Source organism: Myxine glutinosa, chromosome 4 (genome assembly GCF_964187855.1).
Source record: "Myxine glutinosa chromosome 4, kmMyxGlut1.1, whole genome shotgun sequence".
NCBI lineage: Eukaryota > Metazoa > Chordata > Myxini > Myxiniformes > Myxinidae > Myxine > Myxine glutinosa.
Genome location: NC_136264.1, coordinates 187,316,165 through 187,332,961, shown reverse-complemented (window position 1 = coordinate 187,332,961; position 16,797 = coordinate 187,316,165). Strand labels below are relative to the sequence as shown.

Here is a 16,797-nt window from a genome sequence, read left to right as displayed (position 1 = left end):
CATATATATAGTACGGGCATGCCCTAGTCTATCTATAATTCCAGTAATCTCTGTCTGTACGTTTGTCTGTGACCGCTGTTTCTCGACAACCACGGGTCCGATATACTTTTAACTTGCCAGGTATATTGCTGGGGACCCGAGGATGTGCCTTTTCAAGGTTTCATATTAATCGGACAATTACTTACCGAGCTATGTCCAAAAAACGATTCAACCAATCAGAGAGCAGCGAACGATCGCGTGTGCCGAACGTGGCGGGCACACTCTGCCTCGGATGGCACATTTGAGAGCGTATTCATTTATTTCACGTTTGCAAACTATGTTGGCGTTAAACTATGTTTTACAACTAATAAAAACGAATTTGCGATTCATTCGCTTTCCTGCGCGTTTGTGCACGCGATGGCGATTTCTTTACCAAACTCCGGAAGCCGTTCGCTTTGGACCAAACCATTGCATGTAAATAGAGGGGGGGGATTGTCACCACTCGCAAGCCGTTCGCTTTGGACCAAACCATTTCATGTAAATAGAGGGGGGGGATATAATTTTAGATATAGATATAGTACGGGCATGCCCTAGTATATTGCAATGATATCAGGTTTTGTTGGGCATTTTTGTGTTGAAATTGCACATTTGTGACATATTTTCTCAATTATCTCGACAGCTAGTTAACCAATTTCTTTTTAGTTTACTTTAAAATATGCCAAATGACATACTGAACATATCTTATGTCGCGGAGCATGTGCCTCAGACCAGCCGATTAAAGGTTACGGCCAAATGTATGAGATATGAAATATGAAAATTGATGAAATATGAAATTGGCGGCCATTTTGGAAAATGGCCACCAAAATGGGTTTAGCTACCGAATTCAAATGTCCATCACATGTTTTCATACAGGCAATATATAATTCTAACTGAAAAATATAGTGGCGACTTGCTCTCTTTTTTGGTAGTCACGGTGGGCACAAGGACTAACACCCACGGCCAAGCCAGAACAAGGAGGAAATGCAACTACCTCCAACCAGTGCCAGGACGGAGAGAGAGACAAAATGGTGAGACCACGTTCTTTTTTCCTGCTCTCCCGAATCTTCCATGATGACGTCACACTCTGTCCAATCACCGAGCGCTACTCAATCACGAAGGCCGGGGCGTGGCCTCCCCATTATGAGTCGTTTGGGGGTGGAGGGGGGGGTCTAATATCTCTCTTCGGGAATGTTCTGATGATGTCGAAGGCCGTGAGGCGGGGCTTGCGTGCCGATCAGCAAATGTGCTGGGTGTTGGTTAGCCCTGGCGGCGCTGTGAGCGAATGAGTCCATTTACAGTGCGATCGTTGTAGTTATTGTAATGGCGGCCCTTTTTGATGCAATAACAACGAAGGGAAAAATCACAGGGCAATTACACACTGGGGTTTATCTTTAAGCCCTACCTAATTAGCATAGCTCCACCCCTCGTATGGAGACACATATACGATCTTACCCAGACATTCGACGCTACTTAGATACATCGAGGTGGGTTCTTCTTCTTTGCAACACTCAGAGCATGCTAATTTATACAATTCTGAAATTTCTTTAAGGTATTTCTTCATTTACCCCACACAAACATAACAATATATAGCAGAGATCACAAAAAGTTAAATACAGATTCGGACGAAAATTGGTGGACAGGTTGGGAGTGTTGACACGGAAGAATTGATTCAATTTTGGTGAAGCTTCAGATCAGGATCCGGCTATTAGGCCTATATATTCTTCACTATTGAGTGATACAGCCAAAACTGATATATAACACAATATCTCAAAATGTTAATGACGGATTCGGACGAAACTTGGTGGAAATGTTGGATATGTGACAAGAACACACCTATTAGATTTTGGTTCAGGTCCGGATCCAGGTCTGGCCTATCAGTGGGATACAAAACGTAAGCTCTTCATCTTGGTGGAGCTATGCTCTCTACCAAGTCCTTTCGAGTTACATCTGCCGCCGAAGGTGGATTGAGTTTATGTTTTCACCCCTGTTTATTTATTACTTGCAAAAATCGAACGTTTACCTCCGCCACCAAAGGTGGATGGAGGTTATGTTTTCACCCCTGTCTGTCCGTTTGTTTGTCCGTTTGTGAACAAAATATCTCAAAATACAGTCACGTGAAAAAGTAAGTACACCCCATGTAAAGTTTTGACTTTTTCAACATATTTCAACATACAGCTATTTGATCTTCATTACAACAATATTGATAGATAAAGGTGATATAATATAACAAATATCATGAAACATTTACATTTTGTAGTCAAATGTATAATTTAAATAAACATAAATGCAAATTTTGCATGAGGAAAAAGTAAGTACACCCTTGGCTCTAATAGGTGGTATTGCCCCCTTTGGCAGAAACAACCTCAAGTAGGCGTTTCTTATAACTTTCTACCTGTCTCTGACATCGACTGGGAGAAATTTTTGCCCACTCCTCCATGCAGAATTCTTTCAGATGTGCGATGTTTGAGGGGTTTCTTGCATGCACAGCTCGTTTCAAATCCCCCCACAACATCTCGATGGGATTTAGATCCGGGCTTTGACTTGGCCATTCCAGAACCCTCCATTTCTTTCTTTTCAGCCATTCCTTGGTGGATTTACTGGTATGTTTAGGGTCATTGTCATGTTGCAAGGTCCTCCTTCGGTTGAGCTTCAACTTTCCGAAAGATGGCTTCACATTATCCTCAAGCAACCTCTGGTACAATGAAGAATTCAGAGTGGATTCCATGATGGTGAGCTGCCCAGGCCCTGATGCAGCAAAGCTGCCCCAAACCATAATATTTCCACCACCATGCTTTACAGTTGGTATCAGGTTCTTGTGGTCAAATGCTGTCTTTGGTTTTCGCCTAACATGTCTTCTGGTACTGTGGCCAAATAGCTCTACCTTTGACTCATCTGTCCAGAGCACATTGTTCCAGAAGTGCTGGTCTTTGCCTCGGTGTTCATTGGCAAACTTTAGTCTTGCCCTGATGTTCTTTCTGGACAGCAAAGGTTTCCTCCTGGCACACCTCCCATGTAGATCAAATTTGTGCAGCCTCTTTCTAATGGTAGACTCGTGCACTTTGACATCAACAGTGGCAAGAGCTACCTGTAGGTCCCGTGATGACATTCTGCGGTTCTTAGAGACTTCTTTCAGCATCTTGCGGTCTGCTCTCGGGCTGAACTTGCTGGGGCGGCCTGGCCTGAACAAGTTGGCAGTTGTTTGGAATCTTCTCCACTTGTAGATGATCTTCCGGACAGTCGAATGATTGATTTCAAATTGTTTGGAGATCTTTTTAAATCCATTCCCAGACTCGTAGGCATCTATAGCCTTCTTTCTGAAGGCCTCGGAGAGCTCTTTTGATCTAGGCATGGTGACGCCGCACACTTCAACAACAAAGAGCAAACCAAACTAAATGTCTGAGGTTTAAATAAGACATGTTCCTCCAAGATCCTCTCTAACGATGTTCTAATCATTTGCACCTGTGCTAGTGCACCTGATTCTAATTTTAGGTATTTGAAGTAGTGATAAATGTAGGGGTGTACTTACTTTTTCCAAATGCGAAATTTGCATTTATGTTTATTTAAATTATACAATAGACTACAAAATGTTAATGTTTCATGATATTTGTTGTATTATATCACCTTTATCTATCAATATTGTTGAAATGAAGATCAAATAGATGTATGTTGAAATATGTTGAAAAAGTCAAAACTTTACATGGGGTGTACTTACTTTTTCACGTGACTGAATGTGCTCTACCGAGTGCCGTTTTATAGTTTTCATCTGTAAACGTGGAAGTCACATTGTTATGTTGTTAATGCAGTCTTCAGGCCAAAAACATAGCAATCACTTATGGTATTACTGTACTATTGGTGCATTATTAAAGTTTTCTTTTGCCAATCGCTGGGTGTGGTAGGGGTAAGTGCTGAAGATGATCGATGGTTAAACATGTTAGTTTTAGTTCATGGATGAGTGGATATGCAGGGTTGCGATTGAATGTGCAGGGAATCGAATGCAAATATTGAAAGATGTGAATGCAGCTGTTGGAGTGGGAGTGCAGGCGCAGGGATGTGAGTGGAGGTGTGAGAGTGGAGGCACAGGGATGTGAGTGCATATATTGAAAGATGTGAATGCAAGTGTCTGAGTGGGAGTGCAGGCGCAGGGATGTGAGTGGAGGTGTGGGAGTGCAGGCACAGGGATGTGAGTGAATGTTCAGGGATGCGAGTGTAGGAGTGGATGTCCAGGCACAGGGATGTGAGTGCATAATTATATTGAAGATGTGAAAGCAGGTGTCGGAGTGGGAGTGCAGGTGCAGGGATGTGAGTGTACGAGTGAGAGTGCAGGCACAGGGATGTGAGTGGATGTTCAGGGATGCGAGTGTAGGAGTGGATGTCTAGGCACAGGGATGTGAGTGTAACTGTTGGGATACGAGTGGATATTTAGAGATGCTAGCACAGGTGAAGGAGGGGATGCATGCAGTTGCAGGGATTCAAGGAGATGTACACTGTACATTGTACAGGGATGCGAGTGTAGGTGTAGTGATACGAGTGGATGTTCTGGGATGCGTGGATATTCAAAGATGCGAGTGCATGTTCAGGGATGGGAGTGCATGTTGAGGGATGCGAGTGCATGTTGAGGGATGCGAGTGCATGTTCAGTAATGTGTGTGCATGTTCAGGGATGCGAGTGCATGTTCAGAGATGTGAGCGCATGTTCAGGGAAGCGAGTGCATATTCACAGATGCGAGTGCATGTTCAGAGATGTGAGTGCATATTCAGCGATGTGAGTGCATATTCAGAGATGCGAGTGCATGTTCAGGGAAGTGAGTGCATATTCACAGATGTGAGTGCATGTTCAGAGATGTGGTGCATATTCAACGATGTGAGTGCATGTTCAGAGATGCGAGTGCATGCTCAGGGGTGCGAGTACATATTCAGAGATGCGAGTGCATGTTCAGGGATGTGAGTGCATGTTCAGGGATGCGAGTACATATTCAGAGATGCGAGTGAATGATCAGAGATGCAAGTACATATTCAGAGATGTGAATGCATGTTCAGTGATGTGTGTGCATGTTCAGGGATGCGAGTGCATTTTCAGAGATGCGAGTGCATGTTCAGGGATGCGAGTACATATTTAGAGATGCGAATGCATGTTCAGGGATGTGAGTTCATGTTCAGGGATACGAGTACATATTCAGAGATGCGAATGCATGTTCAGTGATGTGTGTGCATGTTCAGCGATGCAAGTACATGTTCACAGATGCGAGTGCATGTTCAGGGATGCGAGGGCAGATTTCGAGATGGGAGTGCATTTTCAGGGATGCGAGTGTATATTCAGAGACGTGAGTGCATGTTCAGAGATGCAAGTGCATGTTCAAGGATTCGAGTGCATATTCAGAGATGCAATGCATATCCATTAATGCGAGTGCATGATCAGGGATGTGAGTACATATTCAGAAATGTGAGTGCATGTTCAGGGATGCGAGTGCATATTCAGAGATGCGAGTGAATGTTCAGGGATGTGAATGCATATTTAGAGATGTGAGTGCATATTCAGAGATGTGAGTGCATGTTCAGGGATGCGAGTGCATATTTAGAGATGTGAGTGCATATTCAGTGATGCGAGTGCATATTCAGAAATGGGAGTACATGTTCAGGGAAGCAGTTGCATATTCAGAGATGCGAGTGCATGTTCAGGGATGCGAGTGCATATTCAGAGATGCGAGTACATATTCAGGGATGCGAGTGCATATTTACAGATGTGAGTGCCTATTCAGAGATGTGAGTGCATGTTCAGGGATGTGAGTGCATGTTCAGAGATGTGAGTGCATGTTCAGGGATGTGAGTGCATGTTCAGAGATGTGAGTGCATGTTCAGGGATGCGAGTGCATATTCAGAGATGTGAGTGCATGTTCAGGGATGCGAGTACATATTCAGAGATGTGAGTGCATGTTCAGGGATGCGAGTGCATATTCAGAGATGTGAGTGCATGTTCACGGATGCGAGTGCATATTCAGAGATGTGAGTGCATGTTCAGTGATGCGAGTACATATTCAGAGATGCGAGTACATATTCAGGGATGCGAGTGCTTATTTATAGATGTGAGTGCCTATTCAGAGATGCGAGTGCATGTTCAGGGATCCGAGTGCATGTTCAGTGATGTGTGTGCATGTTCAGGGATGCGAGTTCAGATTCAGAGATGTGAGTACATGTTCAGGGATGCGAGTACATATTCAGAGATGTGAGTGCATGTTCAGGGATGCGAGTGCATATTCACAGATGTGTGTGCCTATTCAGAGATGTGAGTGCATATTCAGAGATGTGAGTGCATGTTCAGAGATGTGAGTGCATGTTCAGGGATTCGAGTGCATGTTCAGGGATGTGAGTGCATGCTCAGGGATGTGAGTGCATGTTCAGGGATGTGAGTGCATGTTCAGGGATGCGAGTACATATTCAGAGATGTGAGTGCATATTCAGAGATGTGAGTGCATATTCAGAGATGTGAGTGCATGTTCAGAGATGTGAGTGCATATTCAGAGATGTGAGTGCATATTCAGAGATGTGAGTGCATGTTCAGGGATGCGAGTGCATCTTCAAGGATGCAAGTGCATATTCAGAGATGTGAGTGCATGTTCAGGGATGTGAGTGCATGTTCAGGGATGCGAGCACATATCCAGAGATGCGAGTGCATGTTCAGGGATGCGAATTCAGATTCAGAGATGTGAGTGCATGTTCAGGGATGCGAGTGCATATTCAGAGATGTGAGTGCATGTTCAGGGATGCGAGTGAATATTCAGAGATGTGAGTCCATATTCAGAGATGTGAGTGCATATTCAGAGATGTGAGTGCATATTCAGAGATGTGAGTGCATGTTCAGGGATTCGAGTGCATGTTCAGGGATGTGAGTGCATGTTCAGGGATGCGAGTGCATATTCAGAGATGTGAGTGCATGTTCAGAGATGTGAGTGCATGCTCAGGGATGTGAGTGCATGTTCAGGGATGTAAGTGCATGTTCAGGGATGTGAGTGCATGTTCAGAGATGTGAGTGCATGTTCAGGGATGCGAGTGCATATTCAGAGATGCGAGTGCATGTTCATGGATGCGAGTGCATGTTCAGGGATGCGAGTGCATGTTCAGGGATGTGAGTGCATGTTCAGGGATGCGAGTGCATATTCAGAGATGCGAGTGCATATTCAGAGATGTGAGTGCATGTTCAGGGATGCGAGTGAATATTCAGAGATGTGAGTCCATATTCAGAGATGTGAGTGCATATTCAGAGATGTGAGTGCATATTCAGAGATGTGAGTGCATGTTCAGGGATTCGAGTGCATGTTCAGAGATGTGAGTGCATGTTCAGGGATGCGAGTGCATATTCAGAGATGTGAGTGCATGTTCAGAGATGTGAGTGCATGCTCAGGGATGTGAGTGCATATTCAGAGATGTGAGTGCATGTTCAGGGATGTGAGTGCATGTTCAGAGATGTGAGTGCATGTTCAGGGATGCGAGTGCATATTCAGAGATGCGAGTGCATGTTCATGGATGCGAGTGCATGTTCAGGGATGCGAGTGCATGTTCAGGGATGCGAGTGCATATTCAGAGATGTGAGTGCATATTCAGAGATGTGAGTGCATATTCAGAGATGTGAGTGCATGTTCAGAGATGTGAGTGCATGCTCAGGGATGTGAGTGCATGTTCAGGGATGTGAGTGCATGTTCAGGGATGTGAGTTCATATTCAGGGATGTGAGTGCATGTTCAGGGATGTGAATGCATGTTCAGAGATGTGAGTGCATGTTCAGGGATGCGAGTGCATATTCAGAGATGTGAGTGCATGTTCAGGGATGCGAGTGCATGTTCAGGGATGCACGTGCATATTCAGAGATGTGAGTGCATGTTCAGGGATGTGAGTGCATGTTTAGGGATGTGAGTGCATATTCAGAGATGTGAGTGCATGTTCAGGGATGCGAGTGCATATTCAGAGATGTGAGTGCATGTTCAGAGATGAGTGCATATTCAGAGATGTGAGTGCATGTTCAGAGATGTGAGTGCATGTTCAGGGATGTGAGTGCATGTTCAGGGACGTGAGTGCATATTCAGAGATGTGAGTGCATGTTCAGGGATGCGAGTGCATATTCAGAGATGTGAGTGCATGTTCAGGGATGCGAGTACATATTCAGAGGTGTGAGTGCATATTCAGAGATGTGAGTGCATGTTCAGGGATGCAAGTACATATTCAGAGGTGTAAGTGCATTCAGTAAGCAAGTACTGGTACTTCACGTCCATTCCTGCACATCCTGGTATCTCATGCCGAAACCTGCAAACAGTAAGTACCCCCATCCTGGTGCCTCATGCCCTTACCTGCACACAGAAACCCCATCCTGGTACCTCATGCCCATACCTACACACAGTACCCTCATCCTGGTACCTCATGCCCATACCAGCACAGAGTACCCCCATCCTGGTACCTCATGCCCATACCTACACACAGTACCCCCGTCCTGGTACCTCACGCCCATTCCTGCACATCTTGGTATCTCATGCCCATACCTGCACTAAATAAGTACCCCCATCCTGGTGCCTCATTCCCTTACCTGCACACAGTACCCCCATCCTGGTACCTCATGCCCATACCTGCACACAGTACCCCCATCCTAGTACCTCATGCCAATACCTGCACACAGTACCCCATCCTGGTACCTCATGCCAATACCTGCACAAAGTACCCCCATCCTGGTACCTCATGGCCATTCCTGCACAAAGTACCCCCATCCTGGTAGCTCATGGCCATTCCTGCTTATCCTGGTATCTCATGCCCATAACAACCTGCACACAGTACCCCCCCCCCCCCTCCCAAGGGGCTTCTGGTACCTCATGCCCATACCACAGTACCACGTCCCAACGTACCATGACCGGCCACCCTGTCTGGTCTGAGGAGGAACGTTAACCCTTAAACGGTGGAGTTTGACCCCATTGATCCCGAATCGTCCCGAAATTCTTGTTTCGCTTGGGAAACGTTGGACCGGCTGTTGACTTCCACCGTCTCGTCCCCCCCCCCCCCCCCCCGGCTCCTACCTCCCTCCGTCTCTCCTCCTCCTCCTTTTCCCGCACGATTTGCGCTTTTTCTTCCTCCGGGCACTGCGGCAGTGGCGCCGCGCAGTGTGCACGGACTTCCAATGTGCAGCGCGAGGTGCCGCACGTGAGGATGTGCGCTCGGGTGCGGCCGCGTCATCGGTACGATCATCTCGGGGGTGGGGGGGTGCTGAATAGCCCTCGGAGCACTCGGGGCTCCGGGAGGAGCAACAGCATCGCCGGCGATGACGATCGTGGCTGCCATGACGCGTGTGTCGGCGTGGTGAGCACTGCGCAGGGTTCACTCGTGTTTTGCACTCATTATGATTATGCGCACACTCGAACACGAAACGCTCTTGTACGTGTTTCCACTCGGGTGCCGCACGCACTCCCATGTTGACTCATTTTCCTGAGGTCTGTTTCCGGGGATTCCCTCGGTCTCACCTCCCCCCCTCCCCCTCCCATCCGTTTACCGTACCTCCCACCCCATAATCCCCACTGCGTGCGCCGAGACATCCCGGCCGGACGGGGTCGAGGCTCTTGTAGAAGCTTCATCCATTAATCCGTCCCTGCATATTTGGCGCTGTGTGCGGAATACTGAGCTTTTCCTGGAATTTTCTGCATTAGTTTCAAGGTCTCTCCCCATCCCCACCCCCGCCCAACCATCCCGCGAGTCCCGGGCTCACCTGCCGTGCTAGGAATTCGCAACGCAAGGTATGTCTTGTCCGTCCGCGTGTCGGCCCCTAATTCCCCCTCATTTGCCCTTCATCCCAATCCCGGCACTCTGTGCGATTGTCGGGGAACAGGTGTGATCTGCGACCCGTGATGTACCCGAGCTACACGGTACCGATGATTTACAGCAAAGCCATACTGTACATAGAGAGACCGTCGGGCATTTGGATTTTGTATGGAAAAGCTACTCAAGGCGTCATTAGGACATTTTCCATCGCACCATATAACATCATAATTACATGGAAATTCACTTTATTACCTTATGCGGTTTTCATTCGGATGGCGCTTCCGCCACACCTGGGAATTCAAGATGTAAACACGAATTAAATATTCCTTAATGTGGATAACTCGTGGGGAACCGTAGGGAAGTGTGAATCGAGAAGGTGGAAAATGGGGGAGAGAATCTTTCCATGGAGGTGACAACAACAACACGGGAAGTGTTCAATTAGATCCTAAATCGACCAAAGTGCAATGCAGGGTCTTCCAAACCTTGTCAAACGAATTCGTAAATAATCACGTGTCCATCTTGATCCCGTGCCTCCACCCCCCAAGACCAATACATGGTCATGCAAGAAACCTTTCATCCGGACCAAGACCAGAAACATCATCAGCGAGACGAAAGCAAAGTGCACGAAGGGTAGTGAGCAGAAGCAGAACTAACGTGCTATTAGTGACGTCCGTTTTGGATTGACCAATGAGGGGACAGATTATGAGATGGGATAAATCATCAACTAAAGGTAGTCTTGAAATCATGGAAAAATACAGAGAGGGATAGACAGATATCTCTGCGATGTTAAAAATGAGAATCACAACAATAACAATACCCACAACCACCACCATCACCACCACCACCACAGCAAGCAGGGTAATTACCACCACAGAAACAAAATCATGATATATATGTCGTTTTCGGCCCCATCAATGGTGAAGAATCACCGAAGAATTAAAAAAATTCTCCTATCCTGATCCTGAATCGGATCTTCAACAAAATATAATATAAATTTCGTCCTTGTCACATACGCTATCTATCTGCCAAATTTCGTCCGAATCCGTCCACAACTTTTTGAGATATCTTGTTCACAGACAGACAGATGAAAAATTACTCATAGAGCGATACTTGGCAAAAATAACAAAGTACAATGGCACTCGGTAGAGCATCCTTTTGACCTCAAAAATAGTTGGTGGTTGGTTTCTTTAAGCTGATATGAAAATCCTTTTCAAATTTCCAGTCAATCAGATGAAAATTGAGGATTTTCGAAATTTGGCTTATGTTGACCTTTTGGTCTATGTTGACCTCAAAAATAGTTGGTGGTTGGTTTCATTAAGCTGATTTGAAAATCCTTTTCAAATTTCAAGTCAATCGGATGAAAATTGAGGATTTTCGAAATTTGGCTTATGTTGACCTTTTGGTCTATGTTGACCTCAAAAATAGTTGGTGGTTGGTTTCATTAAGCTGATTTGAAAATCCTTTTCAAATTTCAAGTCAATCGGATGGAAATTGAGGATTTTAGAAATTTGGCTTATGTTGACCTTTTGGTCTATGTTGACCTCAAAAATAGTTGGTGGTTGGTTTCATTAAGCTGATTTGAAAATCCTAATCAAATTTCAAGTCAATCGGATGAAAATTGAGGATTTTAGGAATCTGAACAAAAGTGGTTGACCTTTGGCCTCAGTTGACCTTTTGGCCTTTTGACCTCAAAAATAGTTGGTGGTTGAATTCAGTTAACTGATATGAAAATCCTATTCAAATTTCAAGTGAATCGGATGAAAATTGAGGATTTTAGAATTTGAAATGGTCGTTGACCTTTGGCCTATGTTGACCTTTTGGCCTTTGCTGATCTCAAAAATAGTTGGTGGTTGAATTCAGTTAGCTGATATGAAAATCCTAATCAAATTTCAAGTCAATCGGATGAAAATTGAGGATTTTAGAAATCTGAACAAAAGTGGTTGACCTTTGGCCTCAGTTGACCTTTTGGCCTTTTGACCTCAAAAATAGTTGGTGGTTGAATTCAGTTAACTGATATGAAAATCCTATTAAAATTTCAAGTGAATCGGATGAAAATTGAGGATTTTAGAATTTGAAATGGTCGTTGACCTTTGGCCTATGTTGACCTTTTGGCCTTTGCTGATCTCAAAAATAGTTGTTGGATGAATTCAGTTAACTGATATGAAAATCCTATTCAAATTTTAAGTCAATCGGATCAAAATTTAGGATTTTAGAAATTTGAAAAAAAGTGGTTGACCTTTGGCCTATGTTGAACTTTTGACCTTTTGACGTCAACAATATATAGGATTTTGTCGGAACACGAACTCAACCATTTGGTAAAGTTTCGTGAAGATCGGTTTAAAATTGTGACCTGTATAAGTGTAATTAATATAGTGACCTGTATAATTGTGACCTGTAAGTATAACTGAGCGGACACACAAACACACAAACACACAAACCGGAGTGATCAACATACTTGTCAAATTTTTTTTTTTTTTTCCAAGTAAACCAAATACAGGCAAACAAACAAACATACAGGGGTGAAAACATAACTCCATCCAGCTTCGGTGGCGGAGGTAACTAGAACGTCACTCGGTAGAGCGGTTACCTCCGCCAGGCTGAACAGGTTACGTTTTGTATCCCACTGATTGGCTGGATCTGGATTCGGACCTGAACCAAAATCGAATCGGCTTGTTCTTGTCTCCTAAACAAGTCGTCCATCAAGCTTTGTCAGAACTCGTCCATGACGTTTTGAGACATCGTGCTTTATATCGTTTTTGACTCCATCTCTAAATACTGAAGAATCACTTAAGAAATTCTCTGATCTGGATCCGAAACGAAATCTTCACCAAAATCGAATCAATTCTTCCTTGTCACACCCCAACCTCTCCACAAAACGTTGTCCGAATCCGCCCACAACTTTTTGATATTATCCTGTTCACAGACAGACAGACAGACAGACAGACAAGGGTGACATTTGGTAACGGAGTTAACAACATAACAACAACCCTTCCTCTTTGGTAACTCTTCCTCTTAATGAGTTTTCTTATGAGGAGCTTTAACACAGGCGGCCATTAGGCTCATCCACCCTGCTCAATGGTTACCAACCTATGGTTGTTCGTCTGTGGACTGTGCTCCATCATTTTAATGCTGAGTGTCAAGCAAGGTTAGCAGGTGCCACTTCTCCTGCGTTTGGCATGATTCTACCTGCCCGGGTTGGAACGCCGACCTCCCACACTCAGAGTGGATGCTCCAAGCATGACTCCACCGAGTGGGGATGAAGGCAGCATTTTAAAGCTTTGATGTTTCGGATCTAATGGCGTCGTCAGCAAGACGTCAATAAAATTAGCCTTAAAACATGAGGCTTATGTCTCGGCCTGTATACTGTTGTGGTGTGTGCGTGGAATGGGGAGAGAAGGATAAGAAGGTCGGGAGGAGAGAGGAGTAAGGAGAGCTCGGGTTGGAAAGGGTCGTGTATTGAGCATATGGGGTGGTGTTGATCAGGGGAAAGGGAGCCGGAAATTGTCATTTCCTGTACATAATAAGTAGATACATCCTGAAATGCAGTACTGTAATTAAAATTCGCCCGTTTTGAAAACAGTGCGTGCTCTCAATATGAACTAGAACGGCACTCAGTAGAGCGCATACCTTCGCCAGGTGAACAGTTTACGTTTTGTATCCTAGAGTAGACCAGAAAATCACAATACAGAATCGCATTTAATCAAAATTATCCGTCCACATCTTTTTGAGATATCCTGCTGTATATCGTTTTTGGCCATATCACTCAATGGTGAAGAATCACTGAAAATATTCTAATAGCCGGATCCGGATCCGGATCTTCACCAAAATTGAATCGATTCTTCCTTGTCACAGGCACGACCTGTCCAACAAGTTTCGTCCATAACTTTTTGAGATATCCTGCTTTGTATCGTTTTTGGCCCTATCTCTCAATGGTGAAGAATCACTTTAAAAAAAAAAAATTCTCATATCCGAATCCATATTCAGATCTTCACCAAAATTGAATAGATTCTTCCTTGTCACACACACAACCTGTCCAACAGATTTCGTCTAAATCCATCCATAATTTTTTGAGATATCCTGCTATGTATCATTTTTGGCCTCGTCTCCCAATGGTGAAGAATCACTTGAAAAATTAAATAAGTCTCATTTCCGAATACATATTCAGATCTTCACCAAAATCGAATCGACTCTTCCTTGTCACACACACACAACCTGTCCAACAAGTTTCGTCCAAATCCATCCATAACCTTTTGAGATATCCTGCTATGTATCATTTTTGGCCTCGTCTCCCAATGGTGAAGAATCACTTGAAAAATTAAATAATTCTCATATCCGAATACATATTCAGATCTTCACTAAAATCGAATCGATTCTTACTTGTCACACACACAACCTGTCCAACAAGTTTCGTCCAAATCCATCCATAACCTTTTGAGATATCCTGCTATGTATCGTTTTGGCCCCGTCTTCCAATGGTGAAGAATCACTTGAAAAATTAAATAATTCTCATATCCGAATTCAGATCTTCACCAAAATTGAATCGATTCTTCCTTGCCACATACACAACCTGTCCAACAAGTTTCGTCCAAATCCATCCATAATTTTTTTGAGATATCCAGCTATGTATCGTTTTTGGCCCTATCTCCCAATGGTGAAGAATCTTCTTTTTTTTTTCTTTTCTTTTTTTTGTATACAAGATCGAGGCTCGTGAAAGAGCTAACATTAATCACACAAAAAGTCAAACCGACACACAAAACACAAAAAATAATGGGAGCGGTAGGCAAGATGGGAGAGAGGGGGAAGGACACAAAGACAACATTTGAGAGCAGGGACATCGGGAGAAATGTGGGAGGGGGAGGGCTTGGGGGGAGGTGGGAGAGGTATAAAACATATGAACACTGCAAGGATTTCCAGGAAAGAAGTTGGAATTTCAAAAAAAAAGAAGTGTATCTGGGGTGAATTCGCGGGGGTAGAAAAGATCAAGGTTTTGGATGGGGGAAGATAAGAGGTGGTGGTGAACAGCTGTTTTAAAGACCTGGAGGGAGGAGTGGGATTGAAGGGAGTGGGGGAGTTTGTTCCAGAGGCGGGAGAAAAGGGGAATGAAAGAGTGAAGGTGAGCAGAGAGCCTAGATTTCGGCAGTTTAACCATAAGAGGGTTGCAGGCAGATGTTGTGCGACCTGAAGGAATATTGGGGGGACAGAGCACAGAGAGAGCTGGGGCAGCAAGGCCGGAGAGGAGTCGGTAGAAGACAGAAAGACCACCAACCTGCCTGCGGTAAGTGAGTGAAAGGCCCTCGGAGATAGCTTCATCGCAGGAGATTCCAATGATTCTGAAAGCTTTGGTTTCAACAGCTTGAAGCCGAGCTAGGTGTGAGGCAGGAGTACCAGCCCAGAGGGGGGAACAGTATTCCATTGAGCTGCGGATGAAAACCTTGTACGTGGTGAGGAGCTCAGGTGTGCCAAGGAAGGACTTCGCATGACGGATGATGCCCAGTCGGCGACTGGCTTTGGAGGGCAGCTTGGAAATGTGGTTTTCCCAAGCGAGATCATGGCAGATAGTGGAGACCCAAAAGCTTGAGCGACAGAACTTCTTGGAGAGAATTGTTGAGAAAGTAGATGGGAGGGGTTTTCCAGTCGGTCTTTTCGGAGAGACATTGTAAGAGTGTGAACCAACCTATGGTTGTTCGTCTGTACTCCATCATTTTAATGCTGAGTGTCAAGCAAGGTTAGCAGGTGCCACTTCTCCTGCGTTTCGCATGATTATACCTGCCCGGGTTGGAACGGCCGACCTCCCACACTCAGAGTGGATGCTCCAAGCATGACTCCACCGAGTGGAGTGACTCCACCTTTTCCCACTTAAAAAATAAATAATTCTCATATCCGAATCCATTTTGAGATTTTCAACAAAATTGAATCGATTCTTCCTTGTCACACACACAAGCGGTCCACCAAGTTTCGTCCAAATCCGTCCACAACTTTTTGAGATATCCTGCTTTATATTGTTTTAGCGTTCAGCTGAGAAATATTGTGACGTCACATGTTGTCGAACACGATGTGCGTACTCATCCTTCTTCGACGTACCGGACGTGGTCCTGCGAGAAAGTTCCTCATTTGATGATCCAGCTCGTGTCCGTACAGAATGATCTGTGGTTTGTGGTTTCCATGGTACTGCACCTGATACGGTGCAGAGAGGATTGGAGATTGATTTCCCTGCCACAGCGGACAGGACACGCTCTGTAATTCCACGCTGTCCATCATCCGTCCGCGGACGTGAGTCCATCGGTTGGAGATTTAATTGAAGTTAAATTAGGACAAAAAAAAAAAAGATGAATTTCTAAATGAACCACGAAAGGAATGCGAGATCACGAACTGCGCCCAAAATTGAATTATCATTGATTTAAAGACCAATTCCTCGCATCTGCCAAGGGCCATATTGTTAATAAGAAGACATTGTGAGTCTCCGCCGCACCTGGGCACATTTATTATACGAGTGAAGGAAGTACCGCGTCACGGTGGGAAGCGGCGCATTATGCGGGAGTAGATGATGAAGTGAAAGAGGATCACATTAACGGGACATCCACGGTGCTGTGTTAACTTCGGCCTGCTCTTTATGAAACATCTCCAGTTCAAAGGTCATCCCTTTAATGTCAACCAGGAATACTTTTCTCACCTGCTTCTTGCGACCCCAATAAGGTGTCAGGTGCATTAACTCGAAGGCTGAGTGGAGGACACGTCGTGTCAACCCATTTATCAGATCCTCGTTGTGCCAAGTGCACATCTACTTGGTCACGGATTAGCTTGGGTCCCCACCTGGCAAGCGAGCCGTGACTAGCGACTCGTGCCTTTTCCCAGTCCAAAGAGTGAAGGCGCAGCCTCGAATGTCGTCACAGTTATCATGAATATTAACGTTTTTTTAAACAACATTATGAAGAATAAATGTGATTGTGAATTTGTTGGGGTGAGGAACAATAATTGATGCAGTGGTTATGCACAAG

The 16,797-nt window shown here is 44.8% G+C and overlaps 1 protein-coding gene across 5 annotated transcripts in view; it reads left to right on the top strand.

Annotated features, from left to right (window-relative positions):
- The first annotated feature begins 9,150 nt into the window (after window positions 1-9,150).
- LOC137425570 (plasma membrane calcium-transporting ATPase 2) overlaps window positions 9,151-16,797 on the top strand; it is a 211,145-nt gene continuing 203,498 nt past the window's right edge. For 4 of the 5 annotated variants that reach the window (XM_068114134.2, XM_068114133.2, XM_068114129.2 and 1 more), the window contains exon 1: window positions 9,371-9,777. The gene's annotated coding sequence lies outside the window, so the exon portion shown is untranslated. Of the gene's footprint in view, window positions 9,347-9,370; window positions 9,778-16,797 lie in introns of those variants that run through there. The other variant, XM_068114130.2, reaches the window with a different exon arrangement.